General features: G+C 29.2%; 1 long non-coding RNA gene across 1 annotated transcript; it reads right to left on the reverse strand.

The window, feature by feature from the left end:
* Positions 1-8,504: 8,504 nt before the first annotated feature.
* On the reverse strand, positions 8,505-10,541 carry LOC135931208 (uncharacterized). The gene is made up of 3 exons (XR_010572969.1): positions 10,481-10,541; positions 9,471-9,598; positions 8,505-8,627 (listed from the first exon to the last, which is right to left on the reverse strand). It is a non-coding gene; the product is annotated as an uncharacterized LOC135931208 (long non-coding RNA).
* Positions 10,542-10,830: the final 289 nt, after the last annotated feature.

A 10,830-nucleotide genomic window follows, 5' to 3' on the forward strand; every position in this document is an offset into this window, starting at 1 on the left:
ATGATTGCCTTCTAACAAATTTTCTGTCACTTAGACACTGATGAAGTTTTTTTAATCTCCCTCTAAAGAATATCTATGATGAATTACACAATACCTATAATCACCTATACATTTAGCAATATTCAGTAGCCCATGCTTTCATTAAAGTATGCATTACATCTGTTTTAATAAAGATGACAGATGGCCCCTCCCCAATGACTTCTTATCTCAGACAAAGACTCTTAAATGCCGTACACAAGTCTAACTATAGCAGCTTCATTGAAGGACCTCCTTCTCAAGGAGCCAAAAAAATTTAAAAAAAAAAAAATATTTTTTTAGGGATAGGGTTAGAGATAGAGTTTGGGTAGAGTTGGGGTTAGTGTTAGGGTTAAGGTAGGGTTAGGGCTAAGGTTAGTGTTAGGGTTAAGGTAGGGTTAGGGCTAAGGTTAGTGTTAGGATCTTTCCTTTCCTACTTATATTAATGTTTCATTTTTTTTAGATATATGTGAGAGGCAATGTGTTATTTTATGGCATCGCGTTATTTTCTAAACTTTAAAATAATTTTTTTTGATCGCGTTTTTTTTTAATTTTAAATTTAAAATCTGATATTACCGGAAATGTGTCTTTAGCACGTTTAGAATACATATCATATGAATCGTTGGATAATTTCACCGTTAACCCTTGTCATTTATAATTTTAATAATAAAAAATTATCTATTGGAAAAACTTATATAAATTATATTTAATTGAATGGTTTTTGGACATCGTCGTTTTAAAATTTTTAGGTTAGGTATTCCAAAAAAATTGTAACACTTTAACCAACATAAAAAAATTTTTTAAAAATTGAAGAGGGGGGGGGAGGTAGGGTTGAGAATCGTGTTTCATTCCCTTGATATTTGAGACTAATAATATTTTTCAGCTAAGAGAATCAACCATCATTGTTTAAAACCTTTAAACCATTTTTTAATGGCTCAATATTATTCGGAAACTAATGTTCTAACAACCACGTTTAAAATAAGGCTATCAAAAGACAACTAGCTAATTGCAAACCGTGGCTCAAAAGTAAATAGTTTTATATATTATGCATATTAAAGTTTTTTCCATACTCTAGATAACTTAACGAGAAGTACCAAGCATTTTTTTAGGCTTTAAAATATTTAAAATTTTATAGATGGATTACCTTTTTGGTGGAAAAACGGCTCTCAAAATGAGTTCGCTATATTCTTCTATATAAATCATATTTCTTTCTTTCTTTCTTTCTTTCTTTCTTTCTTTCTTTCTTTCTTTCTTTCTTTCTTTCTTTCTTTCTTTCTTTCTTTCTTTCTTTCTTTCTTTCTTTCTTTCTTTCTTTCTTTCTTTCTTTCTTTCTTTCTTTCTTTCTTTCTTTCTTTATTTCTTTCTTTCTTCCTTCTTTCTTTCTTCAATTTTGAGAATCAATATTTAATATAATTCCTGATTCAGACCCCAAACTATCTTAAATGTATTCTTGCGATAACGCTGCATTTGGTCTGCCTTCACATATTTCAAAAAGTAATTTGAGAATATTTCGAGTGCTCCAAGAATTTTTTTAAAAGTGGCGCCACTTTGCAACCATATTTCCCATCATCTTTCTTGGAAATTACTTGCCTCTTAAGTTCACATCATTATTATATATATATACAGAACTCAATTATTAGTGTTGTTTAACTACCTAACTTTAATCAACTATAAAAGAGCTTAGCCGTGATATTCAAAAATATTCGAATCTATCTTCAAGTTGAGTCTCAACTTTGAGACTTAATCCTATTTATCAGTTTAAAGATTAAGATAGAGATGGTCAAAGTATAATTTAACAACACTATCAATAATTATACAAATTTATACGTTTCTTATTAAACAGGTCTATTTCGTTAATTATACATTAGGAACCATAGCAAAACTTATTTTACTTGATACAAGCTTAATCGATAAGTAAAATAAAACATAATTTTTTACATAAATATGAAGCTAATAATTTATTTTTATAAACTCAAAAGTTAAAACGAGAGCCAATATAAATGGTAAAAAATTTTTAAATTTTAAAAAATTTTATTTTCCGAATTTTATAAAATTTTATTAACGTGAGTTTGTAATAATTTTTAAATTCAATTATATTGGTGTAAGATTTTTTTTTTGGGCATATGGTCTGCAAAGTAAGGTCAAAATAGTATTCAAAGTTAATCATTATTATCATACAATTATTCTTAAAAATATTCTTCGATCCATTCTTAATATAAACACGTTAAGATTTAATTAAAAATTTATAATTTAAAAAGATAAAATTCTAAAATATTGGCATATTTTAAATTAAACTGTGGGGAGATTTAAAAAAAGCTTACATTTTTCTCCCATAGCCATCAGTCTTAAAATACAAATTTATGTCCGTAATCCACCTATAAGTAAAATCTTAAGACTTGCAAATAATAATTTTCCTAATAAAATATTGAGTTAGCCGTCGATAAAAATCGACTACAATTTTAATTTCTAATATCCTCCTAATTTGATTCCCACTAGAAGGCAAGTAAATTGATATTGATAATTTTTATCTCCACCAAAGTGTTTTTATTGCGGCTGAAGATTATAGTTTTTTTATTCAGCTTATAACTCGGTTCTCGTTCAGTTACGTAAAATCTATTGATGAATTTATATATAATTAATACTAATTAGGCAATATATTATCGACTAGACTTAGATATCACTATAATTAATACATTCTTAAAACCTGAGTACCTGACGTGCGGACTTCAATGAAGAGTATATGACAGGAGAGTATAAAATATATTCCTAGAAATTTTCTAAACCAATTCTAAGTTCGGACCCATATCCGGCGATCCTTTAATCATACGTTAAAGAAGCTTGGTTTCAAATAAAACTCGTTTCAAAGGAAATCGATCCAATAATTTTCTGAGCTTTAGTCGATATCGTTCATATCTCTAAGACTCTTAGTAATATAAGAGTAGATAGGATATTTACTATAAATTCTAAAAAGAACGATATCACTTTAAGTATTTTTAGAAAGTTACTTACAGTTACAAAAAAAAATTAAATTATTGAGAAACAAAGTAATAAATTACTAGGTAATCTCTAGATATTTAATTCGACTAAACTGTAATAAGCTCAAAACTTTTAAAGATGTAACTCGTTACATTAACAACACCATATACCTTTTTACCTCACTCAAACCGGCCATATGATTTGTGTTAAATATCGTTTCAATTGGGTGCGGCCAGGTTTTTAGGTCGAAATCTATCGACAACTGTCATAGAACTGAGCCTCGAGTATAATAATCCCGATTTTGCAAAGCGTGACATAATTATCCTAGGAAATCAATCTCATAATAAGTGTCATATATTTCGTGTTAGTATATATATTTAAATATTTTAAATCCGAAAATATAAATAAAATCGTTTTATAACGAGCAAAATAATAAAGATAAGAAATTATATATATATAAAAAGTATATTACAATTTATATAGTAATATTTTAAATAAATTAGTTGTTTTTTTTGAGGGGAGATGGGTATAGGTGAAGTCAATAATGAATATAAAAACCTTAATATTTTTAATTGCATTTTTTTTTAAAATTTAAAACCTTTATAAAAATCTATTATTTAATCATTATTATTTTAGAGGTAGGATATGGATGTTATAAGAATAATATATTAGATTTTTAAAAAAAGCTATTTTGATATAATGCTCTAGTCATAGTTATACGATTTGTGCTATAACAAAAAAATTGTAAAAATAATTTTTAAAATTGAAAATATTTGGGATAAAATTTTATGAACATTTTTTATCTTGGTATGGCGTGAGGGGGGGGGAGGTGAAGTCAATAAATATTTTTTTTGAATGTGTGAGTGGAATAATAATTTGCAAAAAATATGTAGGATTTTTCATAAAAAATTACCTAAATTTTCAGCAAGAAATCTCGAAAAAAAGCGTAGATTTTTTTAAAAACTTTATTTCCCGGGGAATTAGGTAAAAAGTTATATCAATTAGGTAAGGATAGCAATTAATTGGGATAGGAATAATATAGAAAATTAGGGTATATAAATTTACTATTATAATTACTTATATATATATATATATATATATATATATATAAATACTCGTTTTTATGAAGGGGTGAGCAATTATTTCGATATTATTTTTTTAACGAATAAAAAAAATGTATAATTATCAAACACCATTAATTAACAATCATCAAATTCTAAGTGAATCAGCATATATATATATATATATTGGTAAAGGTATCTTTATAATATATATGCCCAAGTTAATCCCTCCTCCATCTGGATAGATTCCCCCTTTTTTAATAACGCAATTGGATAACTTTGAATAAGCGTAGCGATTATTATAATCGAATGTATCAAGAGGCCTCTACAAGCGTGTTCCCTTTATTACTGCCGGGCGTTTTGCTGGCCATTTTTCCGCTCAATGTCTCCAAGAGCGACGTCAAAAATTGGCGATTTTTATTATCTAGCTAATTTTGTTGGCGTTTTCGCCATTTCCACCGTTGTATCTCTTCGGATTTTTAGAGCTTTGGACGTCGAACCGCGTAACGAGCCCTTTAATGTGGGCCAACTTGCTGTGCAAATAATCGAATCGAGCTCGCTTCGCGATGTACCCCTCTCTGCTCTCGGGGTCATTGACGAGTTGATGATATTCCGTTAGAAATTTTTTCTCGTATTCCTACATTTTTCGAGGAAAAAAAAAATTATATTCGTATTGATGGTGAGAATATAAAATCAATTCATTTTGAGCTCATATGATAGGTGGGATATTATTGGCAGAGAGACGAAAACGATTTAAGTCCTTATTGTAAAAATATATATAGCATAATAAAAAATTGTTACCTTTTAAAATAAAAAATTGAATGGAGAAGGAAAGGGCAAAGTTTAATATAAAAACTAATAATTAAACCTCCATTTAATTTTTTTTTTTGCTAAAACAATAAAATTCTTTGATATTATTCTTAAAGAGAAATTATGAAAAGAATTACGAGTAACGATAAAAAAGATTAAATTATTTTCTACATACAAGATTAGGAAGGAAGAGAAGAATTCAAGTATTCACCCATGAGTGGTACATGGGTGGCATGGGAGTAACACTCTAAAGATTTTTAAATGGTTACTACAAAAATAAAAAGTTATCAATATTTTTTTTAAAACCCTTTTGTCTCAGTATTTTATATTTTCTTTCTGTTATTTTTACAATATCAGAGCACAAAAATATATAAAAAATAAATTATTCGAGTGAAGGGACAAACAAGTTTTAAAATGAGGGCCAGCATTTCCCCGCCAAAACTTAGCTCTCTTTGTGTCTTCCTTTCCATTTTTTACACAAGCGTTAATAAACAATGATGTGTTATGGTATTTTATTTTAGAAAAACTCAATTTACAAGTAATATAATCCACACATATAGAGGTGAAGGTAGAGGTTATATGGGGAAAAAAAAATAAAATTAAAAAAGACATTTGTGTTTTTTTTTGTAATTTAAAACATTTTTAATAAAAGTTTGGAAGGGAACAAAAACTTCGATTGAACGTATTATAGTGGATAGATAGTGGTGTAAGGTAGGGTGGGGTATAGCGAGGGGGGGGGGGGTAAAGAGATTGATAAAAGCTTTTTATACCCCCCCCCCCTCGAGATTATTGGGTTTGGATGCCGCTTAATTTTAAATTGAAAGGTCTAGAAAATAAATATCATTATTCGCTATTACAAATAGATTAAACTATGTTACAAAACGACGAAAGACCGAAAAAAATAAATTAGAACGTGGACTGGCGCCTAATTTTTCCTCGATTCGATCCTCGGATAAGTGGTTGGGGTGGGGCCTTCGTCATAATTAATAACTGTATGGGTGGGGGGGGGGAGTCAAAAAAATTAAATAAAGTAAATGAGAGTTTATAAAATGAATGTGGGTAATGATAAAATAACATATGTAGCAAAATATTGGCGGAATCAATATTTATTTAAGCTGATTAGGAAAATGGAGAAACTTTTCCATAAGTGAATGCAACATTTGCAAGACCCAGCATGGAGCCCGGTTTTTTTTTAAAAATATAGTATTTTTATTTTTGATTTTTAATAGCTAAATATTTGGCGATCTCTAATAGTTGGTGTAAAAATATCCGCCCGGTTCGGGTATATTTAAAAAATTTAAATCCGGCCCGGCTTGTGTACGCGGGCCGGATTCAGGGCCGGGCCAGCAATATTTTGTAAAAAATACCTTGTAATCTTTGCTATCGCTATCGTAGGTGCGGAGCTTTTTGTGCATGGCTTCGAACTTGCTGAACGCGTGCTTGAGCCGCTTATACAACGCCAGGTATTAGGCGTAGTCCTTATCGAAGTCGGCTTTATAGGTCTGTCGTAGATCATCACTACTTACAGGCGTGTATTGCCTATGGATACATTCGCGTTCATTTTTTTTTTAAAATGGCATATATAGGAAAGAATCAATTAACAAATATAGAGAAAGTAAAGAGTTGGAGGATGGTGAATATAGTAGGTATTTATTAAGCCATTGTAAAAATATGCTTCTAAATTTATCTAGATATTGATATCGATACAAGTCCTAAATAGATATATGAAAATTCCGATAATTTTGACATATTTTTGAAAATTGTATCTAGATATATAAGATGCAATTATTTTCGCGAAACATTTATAATACAATTTAATATAAAATAAAGGGTTGTGTAAGGTATTTCAAAATTTATTCTTAAATCTATTTTTACGTTTTTTGGAACATTTAAAAGACCAAAGTTTATCAGCAAATTACATTTTTTTTCTGGTAATTTTATTAATCTACTCATTCGATAATAATGGTTTGGTTCACCTCCGTCTACGATAAAATCAATTGCAATATTAAGAACATATTCAATTATTTGATCTATATTTCGCCTTCTGGGTATTTGATTTTATCTATATAGCTGAGGGAGGGTTAAAAATGTTCTCTGTAATAGGATTCAGGATCATCGAATACATCTGCAGGTTGTAAAAGTCAATGAGAGTTTGAAAGGCATCCTTATAGTAAAAATTTGCCCATTACCCTCTATGAATAATACAACAAATTATGGCTTAAGGTACAGTACACATGGATGAGCTCAGATCCATTCCATCGTCGATGACGAAAAGATGGGGGAGTTTGGTCCACTTACAATTGCGAGACATGTGATGACAAGCTGGGTGAAAGCGATCGATAACATGAAAATCCTAGTTTCGAATAGTGACGATGCCCATGAAGACGAAACTCGCCTGTCCATGTGAACCTTAAACAGAGCTCTTTATTCCAACATACAGATAATATATATTATTTATATAACCATTCCATGAATATCTAGTTTGTCTTATCACTAAAACATCAGGGATGTTTGGCCGTCTATAAAAGCTTCCCCACCCTAAAAAATTAACAAGCTATTTAGATTTAAGTTATGCCATTCATTAAATTTTTTTTTAATAAGGGTTGTACATAACCAGTACAGTTAAAAAAGTATACATTTTATATATATCTATAGGCGTAGCCAGGGAGGAGAGGCCAAGGGGAAATGTCCATCTCCCTTCAGAAATATGTCACATTTTTGTGAATATCATTTAAGCTTATAAAAAATATACCATTTAGCCCTTCTCACATACTCCATGTCTCCCCAAAAATGTATTCACATTCCTTAAACAATAATTTGAAAGAAAGAATACGAAAAGTTAATAATTTTTTAAACTAAAACTGATGACTAAAATAATTTTTGGAAAAAGTGATGTAACAAAAATATTATTTAAGAAATGGGAAAATGCAATATAAGCCCAAGGCAAGTTATATAAATCTTTAATTACTATTAATTACTTATTACTGAATAACAACAAATTGTTTTTTTTTTCATTAAAATAAAACTTATATCCTATAAAAATATTTTCTAGCTATATATAGGCTAAGGAAACCCGGCTGAAGGTCTGATAAAAGCTGGCCAAGTACGGGAGTCTGGAGAACTAAGAAAAATTCCGGAGACCCCTAATTTATTAATTAAAAATTGGTTGAGTTTCTCTCCACCCACTATCACTTCTCACCTTCTTTTAAGCAATTACTAAGTTTAGGAGTTCAACCAGGGGCCTGGGTGATTACAGACATCGGCATTACTTCCCCTTAATAATTCTAATTTTGGTTTACCTTATTTTATAATAAAATTGTTAATGGCATTACATAGTCTATCTTAATACATTTATTTTATTATATTATTCATTTGAATATCACAATATTTTTATTATCATATATTCATTTTGACTTCAGTTTCAGATATAGAAGAATGCATAAATTTTATTTTGATTTTAATAAAAAATATATTTAGAATCCCTGCACACCTATTAATTTTTAATTTAAAAAAGTATAAAGATGAATTTAAAGCCATGAAAGATATCTTCCTATGTATAATTTAAAAAATCATAATGAATTTAGCCCTATAATATTCGTATATGTAATGTAACCAATGTATAATAAATAAACTAAATTTGTAATTTAGACAAAGAATAAAATATGGTTAGTATAATAAGTATTTAATTAGATTTTATATAGGAGTAGCATATCTCAATTTGTATGTTGCCGTAAAGTTTTCTTCAGTATCTATGCTCTTTTTAATCTGTTATATTATGAGTATAAAAAAAATTTAAAGCATTGATTAGTTTAGATATATATTTGATACGATATTTATTTATGTTTAAAATAGTGAAAATTCCGCAGAAAATATAAAATCATACATTGAGTTGAGGTGAGAAGGCAAATTTTTTGTTCCATTTAACATATAAATTATATAAATTATCTATATGCAATCAAAGAAGATGTATACAAATCAAGTAAATAATTCAAAGAAAAATACGTTTGAATAAAGGGCCCGAATAGAATTTTCCAATATGTAAACATTTTATTTTTTTATTTGAAAGTGAAAGGAAGAAAGGAAATGAAGGGTAGGAAAGGGAGGGAGGGAGGGAAGGAAGGAAGAAAGGAAGGAAGGAAGGAAGGAAGGAAGGAAGGAAGGAAGGAAGGAAGGAAGGAAGGAAGGAAGGAAGGAAGGAAGGAAGGAAGGAAGGAAGGAAGGAAGGAAGGAAGGAAGGAAGGAAGGAAGGAAGGAAGGAAGGAAGGAAGGAAGGAAGGAAGGAAGGAAGGAAGGAAGGAAGGAAGGAAGGAAGGAAGGAAGGAAGGAAGGAAGGAAGGAAGGAAGGAAGGAAGGAAGGAAGGAAGGAAGGAAGGAAGGAAGGAAGGAAGGAAGGAAGGAAGGAAGGAAGGAAGGTAGGAAGGAAGGAAGGAAGGAAGGAAGGAAGGAAGGAAGGAAGGAAGGAAGGAAGGAAGGAAGGAAGAAAGAAATGAAGGGAAGGGAAGGGAAGGAAGGAAAGAAGTAAGGAAGAAGGGAATTATCAACCAAATAAATTTTTTTTTAGATACATAACATATTTATAATGTATTTGATAAAAAAAATATGATTGACTTTTATTATGAGAGGAGCTATCAATGCTGTCGAACGCACTATTTCTCTTTGCCTAGTTACATCGTAGGTTAAATCGGTAAGCTCATTTATCTGAGTTCCACTGTAAGTCGTTCCATTCCGTATTAAAGCTAAGGAATTCGTAAATATAATTATTGAAAAAAAACACAGACCCAATAATATAATTTTAAAAAAACAATTCTCATATACTAATAAGATACATAAAAACAGAAATATATAGTCAGTTCATGACTCAAGCCTTAAGATGATGACTCATAAATGGTACAAAGGCTTGAATTATTTATTAGAGAAATAAAATATTGAGTTAGAGGTTTTAAAATATTCTCGACTCAAATATATTCTTTTAACATTACTAATAAGTTCCATTAATACACTAGTTTAACGGACTAATAATTTCTATAAATGCATTCTACAGTAGATGACTCGAATATATTGTAGATCAGATTATATGATCTGCATTTTTGATTTAATCTAAATGCATTACCACAAAATCAATCGACTTAGAAGAAGTCCACTTATATAGATTATTAAATAATATATATAACAACGTATATCATTTGGATATATATTTACATGTATACATATTTTTATTTTATTAATAAACGATTTTAATTTATAAAATAAGATCTTATTAAAATAAAAATGTATTTTAATTATAAAAAACACATTCTTATGTAGTAATGTTTAAAGGCTTCGTTTTGAGCCGTTAAAAACGTCTAACTCATTACTTTATTCAGAAAAATATTGCCCAAGACTGAAGATTTTGCTAATAGAAGGAAGGTGTCTTAGACATATATTATTGAAATCTTGAGGCTTAGGCCTGGCTAAAATATCGAATAAGCCGTTTTTAAAAATCGCATGAAAACGAGCGGTTTAATAACACTATCCTTATGACAATGTCAGATATACATCACACAAAAAAATAACAATATATGGATCTTGTGAATCAAAAAAATTAAAATGAGAGAAAAAAAATGCTAAAAAATTATTACCAATAATAGATCTGGGTTCTGTGGACCCTTCATTATATTCTTTTTCAAGTCTAAAGTACAAGTAGGTTGTGTTTAGACTTAAATTCGCTATTTCGGTAATATCTGCATTCATAAAAGTAATAATGAAAAGATAATAAATTATGTGTATCGTAAAAATTTGTCGATTTTCAAACCATTAAAAATTTTGAATAATACAAAGTTTATCGGTTTGTGAGCTTCATATATATATATATTAATATAAGTTTTATCATACTTACCTCTATTAAACTGCCTTGAACAACAAAATCTAACTGGAAAGGTTATTAGGAACAAGAAGGAAGACTAAATCATGTTTTTTTATCCATTTAGGA

The sequence above is a fragment of the Gordionus sp. m RMFG-2023 genome, chromosome 1, assembly GCF_954871325.1.
Source record: "Gordionus sp. m RMFG-2023 chromosome 1, tfGorSpeb1-WG-v2, whole genome shotgun sequence".
NCBI classification, from domain to species: domain Eukaryota; kingdom Metazoa; phylum Nematomorpha; class Gordioida; order Chordodea; family Parachordodidae; genus Gordionus; species Gordionus sp. m RMFG-2023.